The sequence below is a fragment of the Anoplolepis gracilipes genome, chromosome 7, assembly GCF_047496725.1.
Source record: "Anoplolepis gracilipes chromosome 7, ASM4749672v1, whole genome shotgun sequence".
NCBI classification, from domain to species: Eukaryota; Metazoa; Arthropoda; class Insecta; order Hymenoptera; family Formicidae; genus Anoplolepis; species Anoplolepis gracilipes.
In genome coordinates, this window is record NC_132976.1 from 12,711,043 (window position 1) to 12,735,056 (window position 24,014).

The following is a 24,014-nucleotide window of genomic DNA, read 5'->3' on the forward strand; positions in this document are numbered from 1 at the left end:
TTGATGTAGGAAAACAATAAAATAATTTATCTGGAGTATCACAGGAATTATTTTTACAGTTCACTACACAGCAATATAATTTTACTTTTCTTTTTAATTCTTTATTTTCCATTTTTTCTATTTATTGATAAATTGACAGTATTTTCACTGTTTCAAGCAAACTTTCAAAATCGATCGCTATGAACGCTTAAATCGTTTTGCGAATTCCCTCCATGTTCATGCACAAAACGAATAGACCCCTTGGGGACGCCCTTGAGTGAAATATATGGCTGAAAAAGGCAGCCGTTGACCACGAACTGCAATACTCTACGACTTGTCAGGCAATATGCGAACCAGCAGACCTCCGCTGGAAGGCCGAGGTCTACAAGATCCGAGATCAGGACACTGGGGATAACGTTGTTGAATGCTCCTTGTATGTCAAAGAAGAGACAAGACGTGTCTTGAGCCGAGACAAACCCGGCGTAAATTTCTGTGGTAAGAATACCCAGGTTGTCCTGACAAGATCTCCTCTTTCTGAAGCCAAACTGAGAAGGTGGAAGAAGGTTGGTAGATTCCACTCACCATTCCAAACGAAAAAGAATGAGCTTTTCCATTATCTTGAGAAGGCAAGAGGTTAGGGAAATAGGACGATACCTGTCTGGGGAGCCCTTAGGAATGAGAAAAACAAGGGAATGGAACCAGGAACAAGGAAAAGAGTCGGATTTGAAAATAAGGTTATAGATTTGTAAAAGTATGAGTAGATATCCTTCCGGAAGGGATGCGATGATTCTGTAGTCTATTTGGTCGATGCCCGGAGAGGAATGAAGCTTACTGGAGGCAGTAACAACCTTAAGTTTGTTAAGAGAAAAAAAAGTTGAAAAAGGCTACAACGGGTTGAGGAAGGGAATTTAGAGATTGAATTGTAACATTTATGAAAAACGGAAGGAGGAAACAAAGAGTGATTGCGGAAGTGATGCCGGGTGAACAGTTAGAAATAGCCGGAAGAGGAGACATTCCCAAATGCCTATTCCTAAATCGCTTGACAATCTGCCATATGCGGGAAATGGCCATACGTGGAGAGATTCCTTGACAAAATTCTCTTCAACCTTTTCTTTTTTCAAGTTTTAAGATACGCTTTGACAGTGCCTCCTGTCTTTTAAAAGCAAGAAAATTATTATAAGAAGGAACTTTCTTATAAGTAGCAAGAAGATGGCGTCTAAGGTCGACCGCATCCTGGCAGGTGGCATTTCATCAAGGAGCAGGCCTCGAAGAAGAAATAGATTTTCTTTGACGGAGATAGGAAGGGGAAGAAGGGAGAGAGGAAAAGTGGGAATGATTTGGGTTTTCATTGGTAATGGTTGATAAAGGAGGCTAAGGGGGTTTGGAGGGAATGCACGATTTGATGTGTGATGTGAGGAGGTTATATCTTTTGTTTGGGTCAGAAGAAGGGATTTCTAGAAGGGATCTCTGAAAAGAGTCAAAAGTAGATTCTAAGTTTGTGGTAAACTGTTTAATTATTTTTGGGGAGAGCTTAAATTTATGAGAAAAGAAAAGTCTATTTTAAAATGAGCAGTTTATAGAGATAAGAGAAGGAAAGTGATCGCTAAGATATATATCGGGTAAAACTGTAGAATCCCAGAGATGCCTAAGAGAGACGGGGATACAAAAGTAAGGTCAATAACAGATTTGGATTGGTCGGGACGGGAAAGGAAGGTGGCTTCGCCACTATTTATACAGGTAAAATAAGTATAAGATGCTGAGAAGAGGAGCTTAGAGCCCTCCAGACAGGTCCGCCCGCTCCTCCAGTCCCTGTGGTGCACATTAAAATTGCCTAAAATGACTGAGCAGGAGAAGGAGTGACAGAAAGCGAAAAGACTTGGTACTCATGCGGAGAAAGCGCACCCTGGGGGTGCCTGTACAGAGAGGTGATGGTTAGGTAGGAGTGGAGGTGGATGATAACAGTTAGGCTGGCGAGTCTATTATCGAAACAGACACTGTCATCGACAAGGGTGTATTGGAGCGAATCGCGCACAGCGAGCAGGAGGCCCCCGGCGCGACGAGTGGGTGAATCTTTTCTAAAAATATTAAAACCTGGGAGAGAAAAATAAGAGTCGACACAAAGCCAAGTTTCAGAGAGAGCGACCACATCGCATTTACTAGTCAAGTCTCTAAGAGATTCCACTTTATTGAGTAGCGAATGGCAATTCCACTGAATAATTTTGAGAGGGGAGGAAAAAGGAAGAGAGGTCGAAGGTAGAGGAGACGTCATAATTCATTAGGTTTTAGGAGAGGGTTCGGCAGCTACCGGGAAGGAATGCAAGAAAGAGCTCAATAGTTGTTCTGCCTCGTCATTAAACCTAACAGTTTTAAGAAAGGTGCTAATTTGTTCATTAGAGTGTCAAAGATTTCAAATATCTGTTTGAAAGAGGGGGAAAGGTTGTGGATAAGGGGGTTTGGTGAAGGAAAAAAAGGATGAGGGGAAGAGAAAGGGGGAGGGGAGGAAGAGGAAGAAGGTAGTGAGCCAAGGGCACAGCCGTTGGAACCATGTTGAGGGGTTCTTCTATTAGGGGAAACATAAAGGGAAGAGGCGGGAAATGAAGGTTGAGAAAGGAATGAAGTGGACATGGAGGGGGAAAGGGGGGAAGGTGCACCTGTTTCCGTTTCTATCCTTGTTTTTGTTTTTAGGACTAGTGTAAAAGCGAAATTTGTAAGTTGAGTTATATTTGTCAAGGCTATGTTTGTTGTTGTTATTATTGTCGCGATCATTCTCAGGAATGTATTTATTTTGGATTGAAAAGGGAGGGAAGGGATCTGGGGGGGGAGAGAAGGAAGAGAGGGCCTGGGAGAAGGTCTTGGGAAATTGAGGGGGAGCAGTGGGAAAAGTAGGGACGGCAAGAGATATAACAGAGGATGTGGGAGGAACTGAGAAGTTCAAGGGGGGAAAATCCTTGATATTAAGGATATAAGGGGCTTCTCGGAGGAGAATTATTCAGAAGAAGGTTTTTTGCTTCCAGGAGAGAGATGTTGTTGTGAGCAGCAATTTCTCTGATTCTCTTCTGTTCTATAAAATATTTGCATTCCACGCTGGAGACCTTATGGAGGCCCTTGCAATTGATGCAGAATGGAGGATCCGATCGCTTTGGACAAGAAGAAGTGCCATCTTCATGCGCATCTTCCCCACATAAAGAACAATGAGGACGACCCTTGCAGTAAGCCTTTAAGTGGCCGTATCGAAAGCAGGAGTAGCAGAGAGAGGTTTTGCTTATAAAAGATTCTACAACATACCTGACTTTAAATAATGAGATATATTCGGGGAAGCGCTGTCCCTTGAAGGTGAATAAAATAGTCTTGGAAGGGACTCTGTCTAAAGGTTGTGAGGCTTCCACGTGTCTTGGTCGCTTGGTGAGTCTTTTAACTTTAAGGACTTGAGACGAAGAATCAATGCCCATCATGAGTTCTTCCTCCGAAACATCAAGGGACACTCCCCTGATAATTCCTCGCTATCCTAAAGAAAGGAACGAAAATTTTATAGTTTTTTGCTTTCAAGGTATGGTTAAGCAATCAACTGTTTGCAGTCTTGCCTGTCTTAAATCTGACGCGTATTGTAGAGAAGCTAGATTTTTTAATTTCTATAATGTCCTTATACAGGGGGGAAAGAATATGACCAATAATTAGAGGATCAATTGTTTTGGAGTCAACGGACTGTATGGAGATGTCAAAAGGACCTTGGGAAGTAAGGTCATAAACAAGATGACTCAGGTTCTTGTTATTGATGGAAGATTGTAAATATGGCTCACCTGTTTGGAGGGTGTTAGATCCCTGGTTAATAGGAGTATTTGTGGTGTTACTTATATCTGGGAGGAGGGACCAGCGGAGCCTCTCAGCCTCTTGCATTTTTTTTGTGCCTCCCCAGAGATGTCCGAGAGACGACCGGAAATCTCGAACAGCGAGTTCCGAAAAAAGTCGATATTCCTCTCCTCCAAGCGTGGAGAAACGTCATGTAATGCGGGAGAATTCCGCTCCGTCAATAGTACTATAATGCAGTCCATATTAGTCTTGTTAAATGTAGGGGAGAGGGGAAGGACAGATGATGCAATTTTGTCAAGGAGGGTTTCGTCGGAAAGTCCCTTCGGACAATCGTTGTCTTTTTGTCTTAAAAGACAATAGTCATCGGGAGAGGAGGAGCATCCTCCCTCCTCGTTGTGCGCCACCTTGCCGTGGTAAGGAGGCTTAACCCTGAAACCCCATGGAACACCCACACGGCTTCGGCCAAGTTGGGTGAACCTCCGGGGTGGAAGAGGAACTAAGAGCGCACAGTATCCCCTTCTAAGGGTATAAGGGGAGACCCAGCGACTCCCTTAGGGATGACGCCCACCCTTCAGGGTGGTTTAAAGTGTCATCCCAATCGCTGGTAGGGGTTGGCAGCCCCGACTTCAATTGCCCAGTGGCGCGGCACCGTTGGGGGAGGATTACTCCCCGCCCGCGATACGGCTGGATGCTCCCGGCCCCATGAGGGTGCTTCCGCCGCGCAGCGTTCCTCCGGGGGGACGTGGGTGCCGGCTTCGGCCGGTGTCCCACAGTGGGGGAGGCTTTTCCCTCGTGGACAAGCGGCTCAAAGGTGGTTTACCCTTGAGTGCGCGGCTGCGAGGGGGAGCGTGCGGGTCGATGGTGTCCCGGAATTCCCGGGCCCATCGGGCCGGACGTGCTGAACGGGCCGGTATGATTCCGGAACTCCCGGACCTACCGGGCTGGGCCGTTTCGGGCCGCTCGGACTTATTCCGAGGTCGGGGCTGGGACGGCGGAGGAGCCGACGCGGGTCGTGGACAGACACAGCCCAGCGACTCCGGGTCGGTCCAGCTGCCAGGGCCACTTGGACTTATTCCAAGGTCTGGGCCTGGCAGCGGTTGTTAGGTGGTGCATCGCGACCGTTTCTCCTTCTAAAGCGGTGCACCGTCGGTTCTTCTTGGCCCGTGGGGTAGGAGACCTCATCTCTTTGGGGAGGGACTCTTCCACTCCTCAGGCCATGAACGTTCAGGTGGACTTTTCCACATTGATAACTTAACCTAAGCCTGGGTGGGGCAGGGGCAGGAGCCGCAGCGGCAACAGAGCAGGACCTCTCCGCTCTAAGGGCCTCGATTTCTTTCCAGCTGTGGCCTCGGACTTTGGCCTCGGGGGGAGCGATAACACGGTACTCTGGCTGCCATGGAGAGCAAGACTGGGCCGGGGAGCGGCGACCCAGTCCCAACCGTCCATGGGGCCCCCCGGTTGGCACCATCCGCTGCGGTACCTGCGAGGTCGGAAGCGCAGGACCCCTGAAAGCCCATGGAGGCGTAAAAACCTCCATGGGTTAGTAGGGGGCTGGGGACCAGTGCCGGGGATGCTCATCCCCCGGCCCGTGTCGTATGCCACCCCCCCGGGGGAACTTGGGGCCCCGTCGTGGAGTGTTGCCGGTCATGTTTCGGGACACTCTGCGGCGGGTAAGGGTACACCCTGGGTGGCGGAGCCGCAGCGGGGCGTGGGATTAATTCAGAAATGGATTTTGATTACGTTTCTAAATTGTCGGTGGCGGTAGAGGACGAAAAAACTCGTCTCTCTGAGGAGATAGGGGGAGCTGTTGACCTCGACGGAGAAGTCCTTGTCAAAAGGACCCCTCCCAAGGTCACTGGTGTGGTGACGATTAATCGTCAGGGGGAAGCAAAGGTCGTCTCAGGAACAGTGGCGAAGGGGACCTTGGGAGAGGCTCTGGTAGTGCTCTCCAGGCTCAACGGCCAGAACCCTGCCGGGACCAACAACCCGGCGAATAAAGAAGGGGAGACCCGAGGCAAACTAGGTCCGGCATCGTCAAAAACGAGGTTAAAAGACGGAGCCGGGAGGGGGAGGTCCAATAAGGACCTGTGTGGAGAGCCCTACTCCAACCCCCTATGCACTGCCAACTGGCAGTAGCAAAGGTAGCCGGAGGAACTCTGGTTCCAGAAGGTCCTCCAGGGTCGCGTCACCGACCGGTTCGAGCGAGTCGCGCCAATCCCGATCGCGAACATCCTTCGCTTCGAAGGGTGAGGAGACGGCGCTGCTCACAAACGAGGTGTTTGACCTGGAGGCTCCTGAGGAAAGGGGACGAGGTAGGCCGCCGACAGCGGAGCAATACTATCTCAAACAGGAAGCGGACAGGCTCGCCCGAGAGAGGGTTAAAGTCAACAAAACCAGGCGTATCCTGGACACGTCCGTCCCGTTTGAGGACAAGGGAGGGAAAGTCGCCAGGTTAGTGGACACCTTCAGGGAAGAGTTCAGCCAGGCCCCGGAGGACGACATTTTTGGTCGCCTCCTTATTGGGGCCAACTCCATCCTGAAGGTTGCCCGGCTCTCGGGGAACCTGCAGGGTCCGCTCCAGGGCCTCCTCAGGAACACGCCAGCGGAGATAAGAGCCGCTTCATGCGCTCTCAACGAGCGCCTCGCGAGGGAGAGGGACTGTGCCGGAGATGACCTCCGGAAAGAGGTCTCCTTCCTCAGGAGAGAGCTGGAGCAGAGCTGGAAAGAAATCAAGGCCCTTAGGGCGGAGAGATCCTGCTCTGTTGCCCCTGCTCCTGCCCCACCCAGGGTTAGGTTAGGTTATCAATGTGGAGAAGTTCACCTGGACGTTCATGGCCTGAGGAGTGGAAGAGTCCCTCCCTAAAGAGATGAGGTCTCCTACCCTACGGGCCAGGAAGAACCGATGGAGACGGAGCCCTCCCCCGTACCCCTCGTATCCCCCGATCTCGAGCGCCCAGTGCTCGAGCACCTCCCCCGGGAATACTGACGAGCATGCTCGTCGCCAGATTGGGGGCCTGAAGAAGGACGTGGAGAAGATCAAGACCCTCCTGAGGAATTTGATCTCCTCCCGCAAAGGCTCTAAGGAGCCCTCGGATGAGGCTCCTAAGCCGAGGAAGAAAGAGGGTGCCGGCGCGAAAGAGAGTAAGGGAGAGATCATCTCTCCCCCAGACCCCAAAGCCCCAAAGGGCAAGAAAGTACCTGAGGCGAGTGGGAAACAAGCCCCAGCCTCGGGTAGAAAGAAAAAGACTAATAAAGAGGGGGAAGTGGATCCAACACCCTCGCCGCCAACATCGCTCACATCCCCATCCCTCCCGCTGCAGCCCCTGGGCCCAGCGGGCTGAGGAAGCAAACTGATGCCAATGCCCCATCCCCAAGAGGGCACCACCTCTTGCCACCACTGCGAGGATGGGAGGGACACGGCGCAGCACACGTTGGACAGTTGTCCGGCGTGGGCAAATGAGCGCCGTGCCCTCACCACAGTCATCGGTTTTGACCTCTCCCCCAGGGCGATAGTCGCCGCAATGCTGGAGGGGGAGGTCAAATGGAGAGCGGTGGCCTCCTTCTGCGAGACGGTTATGTCGCGGAAGGAGGCTGCCGAGAGAGAGAGAGAGAGAGGGAGCGGCACGTTGTGCGACAGCCTCGCCGACGTCGTCGTCTCCCTGCGAGGCAGCCCGCTGTCCACCGGGTTGCCGGCGGGGGGGCTATGCCGCCCCCGCCACCCCCACCCCCACCGCCTCGGAAAGGAAACGGATGACGACAAGGGGGAGGAACGTAGCCCGGTGAAAAATCCACCGGAGTGCGAGTGCGTTCCTCTTCCCTCCCTCTTACCACCTGCTGTCATCCGTTCAGGTAAAGGATGGACGGCCCCTCATGGATAGAGGGGCCGTATGACCTCGTCTCCCTTTGGTAAGGAGATGGAGAGAGTCCCGGGACCTACACCCGGGACTGGGGGGACCGGAGATCGGGGTAGGGACCCTGATCTTCGGACCTCGCACCCCCCCCCCCATCTGGGAGGGAGGCGAGCTACGTGGAAAGGTGGTGTCCCTCCCGTAGCCCGAAATAATTAACATCACACGGCCGGAAGTCGGAGAGCACAGCCAGCTCTCCGACTAAGCGGTGTCGGCCCTCACCTGGCCGGCACCGCGAGGAAGACATAAATGTCGAGGGGGGGAGCGTGGAAGATTATGCCACTGGCAATGCCCACGCTCCCCCCGTCAATCGACCAGGCCGGATACCCGCAGGGGTTTTAGTGGGTTAAAGTCCCACATAACCCGCCAACACTCCCTCCCACGAGCTAATGTGGGGTCGGCGAGTATGCATGATGCATTTCCCCTGCGTTAACAAAAAAAAAGGAGGAGCATCCTCCTGGGTCGTATAAAGACATTATTTACATATAATAAGATGTAATAGAAGAGAAGGAGGACTGCCGAGAAAGAAAAAAAATGGCCGACCGACTGTTAGCGCCGCTCGAATAGATGTTTGCCACGAGGCCACCGCGAGAGGCGAGCCACACTCGGACAGAGAATATTGCAATCGTTGGACGAATCAAGCACGTCAAATTCAGATGCACGCCGGTCAAAAGAGAACAAAAATAATAAAATAATAAAGTCTTTTATCAAGGCACTTTCTCACGTTCGCACTCCTAGACTAGGTCTTTACGGTTCGCTGGTCGAAGCTCGAATCCTTATGCACTCCTATCTAAGTGTTCTTTTTTAAGATGTACTTTATGTACATCTTAGAAAAAAACGCTTAGATGGAAATTTATTATCTAGTAAACTTACCACCAACGCGAGTTTTGATTGGCTTTTGCTTATCTGCTTTCTGCTTTTCTGCCAAAGTGTAAATCAGCCTTAAAAGAATTTAGAATCGTGATAATCTAATAATTAAGCACCAAACGTTTTAATTGGACTACCAATCACCACCAAACGATTTTCTATCATGTAAGACCAATTTGAACCAAATTGCTTAATAAATAATATATTAGTCCGGCTAATTTTACAATCATCGTCATCATTTTACCGCACATGACTTTTTTCCTTTTTCGGATAAACTATGGACCATCAAACGTTGTAAAGAATTTATTCGTGACTACCTAACGATTCTGCATCGAATAAGCTCTTGTTTAACTCGATTGGACGAAAAATAAAAATGTTCGGTTAACTTTACTTCTAAATTTTAATTATTTAATTTAAAAAAAAAATGAACGACCAAACATTTTAATTAGACGACCAATCATCACCAAACGATTACCAAGCGATTAGTTAATTTTAATTATAAAAAAATCAAAGTAGTTCGGCTAACTGTACGGAGGTATGTGTTCTGACAAGAATTAGAGACCGAAAGCAGGTTAGAAGTACATGTACTGATCATAATGGCGTCGGCACATGTCAGCGCATGCGCAGAAAGGGTCACCTTAGAGCGCGTTCGGGGAGACGCTATTAGCGCTAACAGCGTCGTTCTATCTTTGTTCAACTTTTAATGAGTAACAAAGACAAAACGACACTGTTAGCGCTAATAGTATCTCCCCGAACGCGCCCTTAGTACATAAAATTCGAGGACACTTTATATAAGCAAAATCTAGGGAGTTAGCAGTCTAGTATTATATAGAAGCACAGACTTCTATATACAACTAGACTGCTAACTTCGGCAAAGTACATAACACCGAAAAGTATGTACAAAACTTATGCGCATGCGTCATCATTAGTAGGATGACAGTCGCGCTGATTAGTTGAATTTAAAGCAATGTCACTCACAAACGAGTTTTCTATAGCAGCCATATTACATATCTATCCCCTCCTTTTCTCTATCCTACTAATGTTGTACATATTTTTCGGGGTCACTTTTTAGGTCTAATATATTATATAAGAAAGTTAGCGGTCTAGTTATAGTATAGAAGTCTGTGTGAAAAACTCTTAAATAGTGGACTAGAACTGCTTTGGTTCGTACTCAAGATCTGCTTACAATAGTATCTTCTGAAGGTTTCGACGCATCTCCAGTTACCCCTGTCTAGAATGTTCTGAACTGGTAAATCTTCTAGCCAACTACGGGAAGCTACTGCCGCTCGAACACTCCTCGCAGGAGAATCTATTTTTGCTTCTTTTAAAACAGAACGGATCCATCCAGCAATTATTGTTCTATAAGCCGCCTTAACTGGACCTGTGACAGTAATGAAAAGCTCGTCCAACTTTTCTTTTGCTCGTCTTTCCTCTGACTTTTTAAGAAGGGCCTTGATCCAGGTGATTGGACAAAGCCAGATATTAGGGTGTTTTGATAGCTTCCATCTTGACTAAAATGCTCTCGTTCGATTTTTGAGCCGAAAGCCGGCCATAGGATTATCTCGTTTCCGAGGTTTGTTAAAAAGTTCTTTGATATCCTTAGTAAGGTGAGATCATGGATGCGACGCCCGGAGGCCAACAGGAGTAGGGCTGCCGTCCTTCTTCTCGAGACCTCAAAAAAGGATAAGTTTAGTGTTCTTGTGCTCAATCAATTCAGTAGTAGTTGAGCGTTCCAGATCTCTGACCTCATCTCCTTAAGTCTCTCCAGGGAAATCGCTTTCAAGACTTGGCGTACTAGGAAGTCTGATGATAGGGCTGAAGTCGAATTCCCAAAACAGAAGGTGATAATTGCTGATTTATGAACTAAGATGGTACTGTAAGCAAGTCTCTTTGTAATAAACAGATTTGCCAAAAATCTTACCAGGTCCCGTGCACGTGGATTTCCAGGATCGACATTGTTTTCTTTGCACCAGTTAATCCATCTATGTATGAAAGTTTTATATGTCTAGTGTAGACAGACGCCAGCTCTTTGTAACTAGTTCCTTTTCGTTGCCTCTGGGAGCAAATGCCATTCCGGCAGAGCTTTCTTCCTTGAGAGACGATCTGCAATGCCGTTGTATCTCCCCGGAAGATAAGCCGCCGATAGCTCTATCTGAAGGTTGTCTACTAATCTTAGTAGCTGGAACGTGAGATTGAGAAGATTTAGAGATTTCGTGCTTCGTTCTTTCTGGATGTAGGCTACTAACGTACGATTGTCCGTTTGCAACAGAATGTGAGCTTTCCTGAGAGACTGTGCCTCATGTTTTATCAACGCGTATACTGTGTACATCTTGCGATTCGAGTGCCATTTTCTTTGTTCCGCTGACCAGTTTCCCGACAGAATAGTGGTTGCGCTTAATGCTTATACTGACGACGACGCAAGGATCATTGCGACGTCTTTATATATCTAATTTTTCGTAGGTGGGAAAGACGGCGGTCCTGATCGGAACACGTATTGTTTTCATTGTCGCTTCCGCTTACACAGCATCTTTCTGCCGTGTCGTATTCTAATTTCCGTCACGTATGCTTATCTTTCTCAATATCCTTATTTATTCATTCGTGATCCTTTTCTAAACTTTTATATTTAATATTTTTTACTTAATTCCTTCTTCCGTCTTTAATCCTTTCTACGAATTGTTAATATTTTATATCTGATCTGGCTGTGACATCCTTTCCCCTTCGGAAAAAGAAAATTAACTATCGGTGAATTTTTGTCTACTTCTAATTTTTTACAGGATTCTTTCGCGTTAATTTTATAATCGTTTCTTAACTGCTATTCTAATATAATATCGCAGTATCGTCTATTCTATTACTAGTGTCTGCTTCTTCTGGCTTTTGCGTGTGGTATGGCAAGTTATAACTATATTTTTCTATTATGCGTGATCTTACCATCGGGTTCAAATTCCTAGTTTCCTGCGGTTTTTACTTGTTGACGTATTTTCTTATTGCAAATATTATTACTACTATATCAATTATTATTATCGCTCCCATGCAACTTGATACATAGTAGACTATTGGCTTAGTTAGAACTGTGAAAGTATTGTCCTGTAGTTGTTTGTCCATGTCTCTTAAGGTTTTACTTAACTCCATTAACTCTGATGGATTTTTTATTATTTTTCGTAACTTAATTGCCTTGATTTTATTTAATAGTCTGTTTGTTTTCGTGGCGTCAGTGTTAAATTATAGTTTGGTATGTGCGTTTCAATGTATGTTACTAATGTAGTTTTTTTTGTTCTTATTATTGCGTCGGGTGTTACGATTTTACATTTCCCTTTAATCGTTAACTGCCCCGTCTTATCGATCTAGACTTTCTTAGTCGTTTTGTTCTCGCACGTTATCTCTATCTGCTGTTTCGTCCGCGTGGAGTATATCCATGAGTTCGCGTTACTCAGCATCGTCCAAATCGTTGTGTTCGTGTGTACGCGTCTTATGTTACAGTTATCTGTGTGTGTTCCTAGCTGTACATATGTTTGCACCTCGCATAGCGCTTGGACATCTACGCGATGTATCGGATAATTTTGTTCGCATATATACTGCTGATTATTTATTACGCAGTTTTGAAGATCCCTTTCCGTCATAGTAAAGTATGTTCGACTGTCTATATCTATTACTATCCACGGTTGGTTTACTTCTATGAACGCAAATACATTGTTGTACTTATATATAGATAAAGGTATCGATTTTATTAATTCGTATTCTAGATATTCTATTAACGGAAATCTTAATATCGTATATACATGTGTACTATCATAATATGCGCTAATCGTTATGAACTTTCCAATTATTTCCCAATTTCCTTGAAATATTTGAAATGAAAAATGCGCTCCTTGTGGCATTTGCGACACTATTTCCCTGAGATTACTTATTACTTCTTCAACCGGCACCAATCTTATATTGACTATTCCCTTTTTCACGCCTTGTAGAAGTGTGATAATGTCCATCATATCGTTCATTAAGTCTCCTATAATTGCGTTTAGTACAATAAAATGCTCGTTTAGCTCTTCTCTATATTCTCTATAATCTTTTTCCATTTATAACCAGCTCTGCCTCATTTTTTCTGTTATGTTGAGAAATCTATCTTTGTTTTCTTGAATAACTTTTTCCAGATAATCCACATGTGCTATTGTGGCGTTTAATACTTTGATCTGGTTCTTCATAACATGCTGTAGTCGAGCGGGCTAGGAAGAAACCGCGGGGAATTTAGGAACAGAGGGCTTAAGGGAAATCTTGGTCACACTGGTGAAATAAAGAGATTATTTGTACGTGTTCCACACTGTATTTCGTATTACAATCACGAACAACCGCGGAAGAACCCTACGGCTTATTATACTCGATAATTGTTAACCGCACAGTATACCGAACCGTTACTTTACGAGTCAGGACAAAGACTGACTGGTTCAAACCAGTCACGCTCGCGAGACAAACAACTCTCTCACCTCGATCACTTGCGCTCTTTCAGTCAATTACAGGCTGCCACGTCATCGGTCTTGTCGACTCAAACGCCTCGATATAGCCTTAATGCTAGGGAGGAAGCTAGGGAAATGCTAATGGCGGAAGGTAAGGCTTATGCCTTACAGCATCGGCCATTCCTGATAGCGTCATTCGACTCGAATGAGAACTTAAATCGCAAGATAACACATATAAAATTTGAACGCAAACAATAACGCATAATAATATATAAAATGAAAATAAAATGTATGACAATTCATAAACTAAAAACCCAATGACAAATAACTTACATGCTAAACAAAACGTAAAATGTGTACTATATGTTTGAAACGAAGAGTAATTGAACAAGTGATCAAATAATAGCTAGTTAACTTAAAGTAAAATAAGATAATCATTAAGTAAGTCGCATAAAATAAAAATAAACATTAGAATAAATCAGACAGGTAAAGACTAGCATGTCTTAGGTTTATAAATAAAATGTAATCGCAAACGCTTATATCTAGTAAATGGTTATACCAACTGAAATAATATTAGTCGCTTGATTGGTATACCATGATATAAAATTGGTAGTGCGAACATAATACTAGGATGTAGAGGTTGTTGGTTTAGCCCATGGCTTTATACGGTCTGGTGATAATATAGAATTATACGAACGAGAAGTAATGTTAAATCCGGGAATATCTTGCACAACATATCTGTTCTTATTTAGAGCTTTAGTCACAATATATGGGCCTTTGCAGGCTGGTTTAAGTTTTTTATCCTCGCCGTGTTTGACGACAGAATCCTTGACTAGATCGTAATCACCTACGTTGTATTGCGACGGTTTTCTATGTCTTCTGTCAAGGCCAGTCTACAATGGCAGTAAGCAGTATAGAGTAAGGTAAGATTTTTAGAATTACTTCACCTCTATCTACAATGGCGGTGCAATGCAAGTAATGACTCTACCAATCAGCGAACAGACCATCAGACCATCTAGAACTGTCGAATAATCAAGAACATACAAAATGTGCGAGGTTATGAATATTGATACATTGGATATCGCGCTTGTGACATTATTTTTGTTAGCATGGCATAAAATGTTAGGCTTGCAATTCCATGTATTAAAAAGTAAAATGAAATATTCTGGTCGGCGGTGGTGGATACGCCCCGTCAATCGGAAAAAAAATGCTCAAGGTTTTTATGTTAACCTTGTAAAGAAGCTGAAAAAAACGGATCACGAGGAATTTTTTTCATTATTTCGAATGGCATCCGAATATTTTAACATTCTGGTTGATCTAGTCCAACCGTACTTAATAAAGAGAAGCATACGTTTACCACTTCCAACAGAACTGCGGCTTGCTGTCACATTAATGTGAGTAGTAAGAAAATGTATAGATATATTTTATTTTTTTATACCAAAGTTAATGTCATTTATGCTGCTTACAGGTATCTTGTTCAAGGTGATAGTGCCAGGTCGAAACATTTGGAATTTAGACTTGGAAAATCCACTGTGCATTCTGTCATTAATGAAACATGCCGAGCACTATGGTTTGCATTAAGTCCTGTTGTGTTGAAACCCGTAAATCGTTTCGGCTGAGAGAAGATCAGTGAGGAATTTATGGCGAATTGGCAATTCCCAAACTGCTTGGGAGCAATAGATGGAAGACATATGCGTATTCAAGCTCCTCGTAACTCAGGATCTGCTTTCTATAATTATAAGCAATTTTTTAGTATTGTGTTACAACATGTTACAACTTGCAACATGTGATGCCAAATATAAATTTACTTGGATTGATATTGGCCAGTATGGTAAATTCATAGAAATTGTAACTATTGGGAAGTATACGTAATATCTCCTCCTGTGATGAATTAATGTGGTAGTTCACAGGTTCCATCAGTGATGGTGGCGTTTGGGCAAATACAGATTTTGCACAAGATTTGCAGAATGGAGCCATTGATCTGCCCATTCCAAGATCACTCGCTGAGAGAGACATACCTTTTCCATTTGTGTTTGAGGCATTTCCTTTAACTACCTCGCGTCCATATTCACGTAAAAATAATAGTCACTTCTCAATCGATATACGTATTTTTAATTATAGATTATCTCGTCGCAGAACAATTGAAAATACTTTTGGGATTCTCACGGCACGTTGGCAGATCCTACATAAGCCTCTTTGTATGTCTCTAGAGAATAGTGAAATGTTATTTAAAGAACTTGTATGTCTGCACAATTTTGTAATGATGGGTGAGGAAAAATTGCCTACGCATATTCGACGTTACTGTCCACTAGACTATATTGATCGAGAAGAAAATTACGTTGTACAAGAAGGACGTTGGAAACAGCAACATTCAGCTTACTTTAAGAATTTGGGTAGAGTAGGGACAAATCGAGCTGGGACTGTCGCAGAAGGTTTATGAAATTATTTGCGAGATTATTTTATTTCTTCTACTGGAGAATCTCAAGCACCTTGGCAATACGAAACTGCTCTCGGAACTGTAAGAATTAATCCATCTGCTCGCTAATTTAGATATAAAGATTTTGTCTTATTGAGCCTTACAATTTTATATCAAATTTAAGATTTTGTTCATTTTTCTTAAGCCTTACGAGTTAATATAGGTAATATATAAAATTTAAGATTTCGTTTCTTTCATCAAGACTTACGGATTAATATAGAATTTAGGAATTCGTTTCTTGCATTAAGACTTACAAATTAATATAGGTAATATACATATATAGAAAAGATAAATAGATAAGAAAAATAACATAAGACTGATTTGTTTGCTACACAGGTTGTGCTCGTTAAATATTATCTATTTTCTATGTATATGATTTGAATGTATTTTATTAAATATATTTTTTTACATAATATTACATTTTCTTTATTTGAAAGTAACTCTCATATCTGACATAATTATCTTATATATATAATAAAATACATAAGACTCAACTATAGTTACAGAAGAAATAACACAAAGAAATACAACATATAATAAATTCTATTAGTAATTTAATTTTAATTTATGATTGAGTCTTTTTTTCACCATCACATATGCATTGCCCTCGGAGAATTTCTATTAAATCTCCTGATTTTGTTCACTAGTCAAAAATAATTTAAAAAAGTTTCTCTTTGTATAACAAAAGTTTAAAAAATAACACTTTGTAATGTGTAACATAAATAAATCTATTTCTAAATGTGCAGAAATAAATGTAAAAAATGAAACTAATATATATATGAAATAAAACTAATCCCTACTCTTGTGACTCATCAGTCTTCACATAATTGTCATTGATGTATTGCGTTAACAAGCGGAAAAGCGAGGATATAAAAAGATAGGATCGATCGAGATCGTCGACTCTCTTTCGAGAAGGGCAATACGGACAGATTAGCCTGAGAGTTTCTTTCGAGTACAGTTTTGTTAAATAAAGATATTTTTTTTATTTTATTTTAATTTCGAGTACAGCGTTCTTCCAACATCCTGATTTTTCAATTCGTGATCCATAAGAATCCTCGTAGCAGTGAAAATATCGAGTCGCGGTCTTTCAACATCAGAAGTGGGATTTGATTCGTGTTCCTTAGGATGCTCGTGACCTCTGCGATTATTTTGAATACGACTTTCAAAATTTGCCGTTACATCTAGAAGAATGGAAGAACATAGGGCACGATTAGACACATTGTCTTTGAGGGAATTGAAGCAAGAAGCTCTACGATTCCGAATAAATTTAGACCGGAGAGTTAGATGGGACAGAGAAAAGTTACTCGACGTAATAATTTTGCATTTGGAACAACACGGTCCAGTGGCAGACTTACTTGGGACCGACTTGGTTCCGGAGCAGAACGACGTTGAGACGCAAGGATCGGTTTCGGCGGAAGACGACGAGAATCGTCCGGTGACGATGCTTAGGGTGCGACAAGCGCTTACTTCGGTGACCGCTGACCTGAATCGGCATTATTTGGAGATGCAGGAACAGCAGCAACAATTTTTGAGAAGGCAACAGGAGGAGCTGGCCAGGCAACACCAGCAGTTCCTTTAACAGCAGCAGGATCAATTCGCGCAGTTAATCCAGGTGCTGGGTGCGAGACGAGACGAAGTTCCGGTAGTCAGAGCGGAGGAGGTTCCCGTTTCAGCGACAGGAAATGCTGGATAGACGACGGACCGAATAGAAGTAAATTCTTCTCCGACCAGATCTTCTCAAGGTCAATCCAGGCATGATGGGCTACTACCTGAGAATATGATTAACTGGTTAACGACTCAAATCCCGGAATTCGGAGGAACAGAGGACGAAAATATCGTTACCTGGCCACCGATGGGGTGACACTTCTGGCAGCTTCCAGTCGATTGGTGAAATCGGCCCGACGGTGATACGAGGTCCAGACGGGAGCAGCAGTGGAGTCCTGGATAGGGCTTCGCCAGGAGCTGACGAAAATGTTCGAGAAGAAGGTTCCATTCTACAAAGCCATGCAGAAAGTCGAGGCCAGGAAGTGGATCCAAGGAAAAGAGACTTTCGACCAATACGCCATCAAAACAATGGCATTGATGCATCGCCTCGATTTATCAGCCAAAGATACCATTAATCTGATCGGCGGGATCACCCAGAACTCCCTGAGGGCGGTGGCGCTCTCCATAAAGGCCGACACTCTGGAGGGGTTCCTGGAAACCATGAGGCGAGTAACAGAAAGAGTCTTGGATACGGAGAAGAAGCGTCCCGTCGCAAATGGTGCGAACGCGGGAATAGCGAAGGACGCGTGCAGGAATTGCGGCAAAAAGGGGCACACGCATCAGGAATGCAGAGGAGAGACGTCCTGCTTCTATTGTAAGGAGAAAGGACATCGCCGGTACGACTGCCCCAATCTCAAGAAGAAAGGCTCGTCACAAAGGACATCTCCTTCGGCGGCATCCACGACGGCAGCAGCAAGCGTCTCCGTAGAGTCGTCGTCCTCGAGCGCAGTGGCGGCCGTTAACGAGGTAGAACCTAAAATAAAAATTACAAATCCGTTCGTCAAAATAAATAAGTTAGACGATAGAAAATGCGATTTGATTGCGTTAATTGATACAGGAAGGTTTCATTCGTTAAATTTAGCGTGTACAGAGAGTTTCTGAAGCCGTATAATTAGAAATTAGTACCGGCAGAAAGGAAGCTAAAAAATTTGAATAATAGTTCGCTAAATATCATAGGTATTGTAATAGTCGAAGTCGCGTTGAGTTGCGTGGAAAATTCGAAGTTTTCCGTTAATTTACATATATTAAAAGAAAATAATTTTGGAAGTGACCTGATACTTGGTCATGATTTTTTAAATAAAGAAAAACTTACTTTGGTGTGTTTGTCGTATTGTATAGAAAATAGTCTAACAAACAACCTAGAACAGATAATAGAAACGGTTGAAACAGATTACAATAACAAAGTCGAAAAACAACTAAAGGAATTATTACTTGAGATAGAAAATATAAATATTTTACCGGTGGAAGATGACTATACGATACAGGTTCATCTTCGAGATCCTTTCATATATGTATATGTACCACGACGTTTTGCATACACCGAGCGCGTCGAGATTAGAAAAATCGTTGATAAATTGTTACAGCAGGGAATAATTCAGCCAAGCATTTCTCCTTATTGCGCGAGGGTAGTCCCTGTAAAAAAGAAAAATGATCAAATTAGGCTCTGTATAGATTTGCGACCGTTAAATAGTAGAATTGAGAGGCAAAAGTATCCTTTCCCGTTAATTGAAGATTGCCTATTGCAATTAGGTAAGAAAGTATTTACGTTACTTGATTTAAAAGATAGCTTCCATTAAATCGAAGTCCATAATGATTCAACCAAATATTTTTCATTCGCGACGTCCGATGGACAATATGAGTATAAATACTTACCCTTTGGCTATTCGGAAGCACCAGCCGAATTTCAAAAAAAACTGAAGCAAATTTTCAACCCATTAATATGGCAGGATAAAATAGTAGTTTATATGGACGATGTTTTAATTCCAACAGAAACGGTCGAGTAAAATTTTGAAATCTTGAGAGAAGTGCTCTTTATTCTGAAACAATACAAATTCAAATTACCATAAATGTCAATTCCTGAGAAATACGGTAGAGTTTTTAGGATATACAATTTCTGAAAACGGGATAACGTTAAGTCAAAGACACACAGAGGCGATCAAAAATTTTAAACAACCGAGAAATGTAGTAGAAATTCAACGATTTTTAGGCTTGGCGAATTATTTTAGAAAGTTTATCAAGGATTACACGCTGAAAGCCAGACTGTTGCTAAATTTGTTAAAGAAAACAGTGGAATTCCGTTTTGATAAAAATTGTTTAGAAGCGTTTGAATTGTTGAAGAAGGAATTTACCACTGCCCCAGTGCTTAAATTATATAATCCTGCGGCGGAAACGGAACTGCATACCGATGCGTGTAGTTTAGGCCTCGGAGCGATACTTTTGCAAAAACAAAAAGATAATAAGTGGGCTCCAGTGATGTACTTTAGTCAAGTCACGAATGAGGCTGAAACAAAGTATCATTCGTTCGAGTTAGAAATATTGGTAATTGTAAGAGCGATAGAGCGTTTTCACTTATATTTATATGGAATACAGTTTAAAATCGTGACTAATTGTAATGCGTTAGTATATGCTGTAAATCGTGCGAACTTAAACCCGAGAATAGCGAGGTGGACACTCACCCTGCAGAATTACAATTTTAGTATTGCGCATCGAGCAGGGAAACAGATGTGCCATGTAGATGCACTGAGTCACAGCGTGGCGTATGTAAATGCTCTCCCGTTGGAAAGAGAGCTCGAATTTAGACAGTTAGCGGACCTCAGAATACTGGAAATAAGTAGGGAATTAGAGTTTGTGGACGGCGATAAATTCCAACTAATAGAAGGATTAGTCTACAAGAAAATTGATGGCGATGTAAAATTTGTTGTACCTGATTCCATGATTGTAACTTTACTACGTGCGCACCACGATGAGATGGCCCATTGCGGGGCAGAAAAAACTGAAAGGTATAAGCCAGAATTATTGGTTTCCACATATAAGCAGAATTTATGAATATACCGAGAATTGTTTTACGTGCCTAATGTCAAATAGTTCGCCGAATCGGTTAGAAAGCGAAACACATTTATATCCGCTGCCGAAAACGCCTTTAGAAATTATACACATCGATCATTTCGGACCGCTTCAAGAATCTGAAGATAAATACAAACATATATTAATAATTGTAGACACATACTCGGTTTACGTGGTTATTTCCGACTAAGTCAACGAGATCGAAAGAGGTGATAGAACATTTAAAATCAATAATTAATACCTTTGGAAAACCTTTAAATATAGTGTCCGAGAGAGGAACGGCTTTCACATCGAAAGAGTTTGAAGAATTCGTTATCCGTAATGGAATTCACCATAGGCAAGTGGCAGTCGCGGCACCTTGGGCCAATGGTATCGCGGAAAGAGCCAATAGATTCCTAAAAAGTTCATTAATTAAGGCAATAGATTCTCCTTCAGAATGGAAAGAATATTTAGAACAATTACAGTACATAATTAATAATACACACCATTCAACGATAAATTGTACACCGTCAAAATTGCTGTTAGGATATGAGCAGCGAGCTCATACAGATTCTTTATTTGCGAGGTTCACACAATCCTTGACCAATGTGGACAGAAATGTAGAAAAAGAAAGAGAAACGAATAAAAACTCAGCGGAGTGTGCGACTAATTTATTGCGTAATTATAATAAACAATATAAAGACAGGCGTAGTAAAAGTCCGACAAAGTAAATATAAGAAAGGAGATTATGTATTAATAAGGAATAGTTAAACCAGGCGTCAACACGAAATTGAAACCAAATTATAAAGGGCCTTACCTTATAGCTAAAAGTCTTGGAAACGACAGATATGTTGTCCGTGATATACCGGGTCACAATCAAGGCGCGAAACCAATGAACACGGTATTGTCGTCTGACAAAATCAAGTACTGGATAAACCTCTAAATTAGATATTAATTAGATATAAATTTAAGTGTAAATTAGCAAATGAGATTGTAAAAATTAGTAGAATAAGTATTATAGATAAGAATACGCAATAACCTCACGTACCTGTTTACAGCAATCACTATCGATACAGCGAAATACGGTAAACTGACCACACGACGCGCCATTTAAAAATTCCACACAAACTTCGGGACGAAGTTATAGGCCAGGAGGGCCGAGATGAAAGGCACCAAATGGCGACGTCATACGCGTCATATTACGTAGAGCGGCGCGCGCAACCAAAACCAAGAGCGCATGCCTCATTTTGAAATATACCGGGTAGGCGTTAAGAAGAGGAAAAAGCGAGGATATAAAAAGATAGGTCTTTAATATAATGTTTTCTAAATATACAGTTATTCAGTTTATTACAAAAATTTTGTATTAGGTGGGGTACTTCATTTATCTGGGATTGCGCTGCAATCCACTGGAATATTTTCGCAGCGTATTTCCAGAAGATGAGGAGATATCACCACACCTCACTTTAAATGGAAAGTAGACCAGAGGGTTGCAAATTGCGAGACAGTCGCTTCACTCAGGCATGTCAAGGTTCGTAAAAAATTCTTAGTATTTATGTTCTACATATTAATTACGTTTACACATCAAACTTAGTCAAATTTAATAATTCCATTCTGAGATTGTCTAATCACAGTCACTCTTTTAAAAAATGGAATGACTGTCATTGATCAGTCTTAGAACGGATGTTATTAAATCTGATTAAGAGTAAACGTAGGCAGTGGGTCGTATGAATAAAAAGGAGCATGACTTTATACTTCAACTTTTTAGAGCAAATCATTAAAGATATGTGATTAAAATAATCACATAACTTTAAGGATTTGCTTCAAAAAAATTGAAGTATAAAGTCATGCTCATTTTTATTGATACAGCCTATTAAATACATAACTAAAGTGTTTCTCGTCAATTTTTTTCAGATGCCATGAACTCAAATAAATATTTCGCCAACCCTAACAACGTCGAATTTTATGACGCCCTAAAAAAGGCTTTGAAAAGCTTTAAAACGAGAAAATGGCGTTATAATAAAAAAACGACGCCAAGAAAATAAGGAGGAAGTCCCACCGAATCGACGCCGGCGAATAGACGACGAATATGAGGTTTGCGTTTCTTTTTTACTAGTTTTTACTAGTTGTACACTGTCTGTCATTAATTTGTTTTATTTTCCTAGCGATATATCCTATATAAATTAAATAGGGAAATGGAACGAATTAATGACAGGCACTGTACTATTCTTCTAATGTGGAAAAAAAAGATAAACTCTAAATTAGTGCAGCCTATTTTTTAAAAAGAATAAATTTATGATTATAGGAAACTGCAGGATTCCAGAACATTCCGGAAGAAACCGAAGACGGCGACAATTTAAGAGAGATCTAGCACATGGAGGAAATTGAGGAGACAGATGAAATCGGAGAACCGGAAAACACTCCCTGATAAAAAACAATTTTCATAATTTATTTTCCATAATTAAATTTATAAAGAATTTTGTACTATCTTTGAGTGCATTTTATTTATACAGATATATAAATTAACATGAATATATTATTTTATCTTTATTTTTCATTTAGATAGCGAACAAAGATAGATGAGATGTGTCGATTTACGTTAACACGTCATTATTTAATGAAAATTAAAGATAGAATGACTTTTGCGTTCTTTGTATCGCTAAATGAAATGCATTCAAAGATAGAGCAGAAGATTGCTCAGATTGTGAAAATATTTCAGATATTTTCAGATATGCTAATCTGATAAAATTTTTATGAGAAAGTCTACGAATTCTTATTTGTCACCAGGGAGGATAACATCATCATTAAAGACACTCTGGAAAATCACGCCAATGAAATTGAAGATGACGCCAACGAAACAGGAAATAACATGGACGATAGCAAGATCCTGCAGAACATAGGACAAGAAGACGATGACATGGAAACACTGGAACAGCAGGAAGAGCTAGAAGATTTTACAGATTATTTATGGTAAGGTAAAAGTATTTATGGCAATATTTTTTACTTTGGAGAAGCAAAATTAAATTCGGATGTGCTTCACAGAGAACGGCGGGGAGGGGTTGTTCTCACCCCTAATTCATTTCTTTTCTTTTTCAGATGTAAAGTATGGAGGGGCAAATTGTTTGGTTGTGCCTCACAGGAAAGGGCGGAGATAGGGCCCTTTCCCTTTCATCTCAGTAAACACAAAATAACAGTATTCATATATTGTTGCTTTGTGCTTGCTGGATAATTTTTTTATAATTTATAATAAATATTTTAAATTTAATTTATAATTTATATAAATAGAATTTCACTCAATTTATAATTTAATTCATACTTAATTTATAATTTAATTAAAGTAATTTTATTAAAATTTGTTAATTATAGATATAATTTTATATTATAAATTTTATGTATATTATACATTATATATATATATATATATATATATATATATATATATACATATATATAACACATTATATATTTATTATAATATTATATATATTATACATATACATATTATATATATATATATATACACACATCTATATGTACATACACATACATACACATATACACGTTATAAATAATATATATGTAAAACTTTTGCAAAAAATTATATGTATATATGATATTATAAATAAACAAATAAATGTTTTTTAATAAAGTTAAAATAAGTATAATATTGTTTTTTAATATATATAACCCTGTTATATCTTTATTTATAATAAAAATAATATAAAAGATAGGTGAAAAGGGAAAGAAGAGGAGGAAAGCTGGTATTCTCACAATACGAGTACAGTACCAGTACGATACTAGTACAATATATGTATATAGATTATTTAATTTTCATACTTTTCTTGTGTTAGTATTGCACTGGTATCGTACTAGTACTGTTCTAGTATTGTGAGAGTACACCGTACGATTATAATTCTATATCATTGCACAGTGGCGCTACGGTAGCCG

The 24,014-nt window shown here is 41.6% G+C and overlaps 1 long non-coding RNA gene and 1 pseudogene across 3 annotated transcripts; one reads left to right on the forward strand and one right to left on the reverse strand.

Annotated features, from left to right (window-relative positions):
• Positions 1 to 13,671: 13,671 nt before the first annotated feature.
• On the forward strand, positions 13,672 to 15,580 carry LOC140667688 (uncharacterized; annotated as a pseudogene).
• Positions 15,581 to 16,075: 495 nt separating this feature from the next.
• On the reverse strand, positions 16,076 to 21,095 carry LOC140667718 (uncharacterized). 3 transcript variants are annotated; one of them, XR_012047065.1, is made up of 13 exons: positions 20,887 to 21,095; positions 20,576 to 20,667; positions 20,332 to 20,485; positions 20,098 to 20,209; positions 19,951 to 20,019; positions 19,703 to 19,847; positions 19,376 to 19,527; positions 18,900 to 19,063; positions 18,486 to 18,659; positions 18,340 to 18,385; positions 17,325 to 18,000; positions 16,838 to 17,251; positions 16,076 to 16,663 (listed from the first exon to the last, which is right to left on the reverse strand). It is a non-coding gene; the product is annotated as an uncharacterized lncRNA (long non-coding RNA). The 3 variants fall into 3 exon arrangements; XR_012047066.1 differs by having other exon boundaries at positions 19,430 to 19,527; positions 20,576 to 21,095; XR_012047064.1 differs by having other exon boundaries at positions 20,576 to 21,095.
• Between the last annotated feature and the right edge of the window lie 2,919 nt (positions 21,096 to 24,014).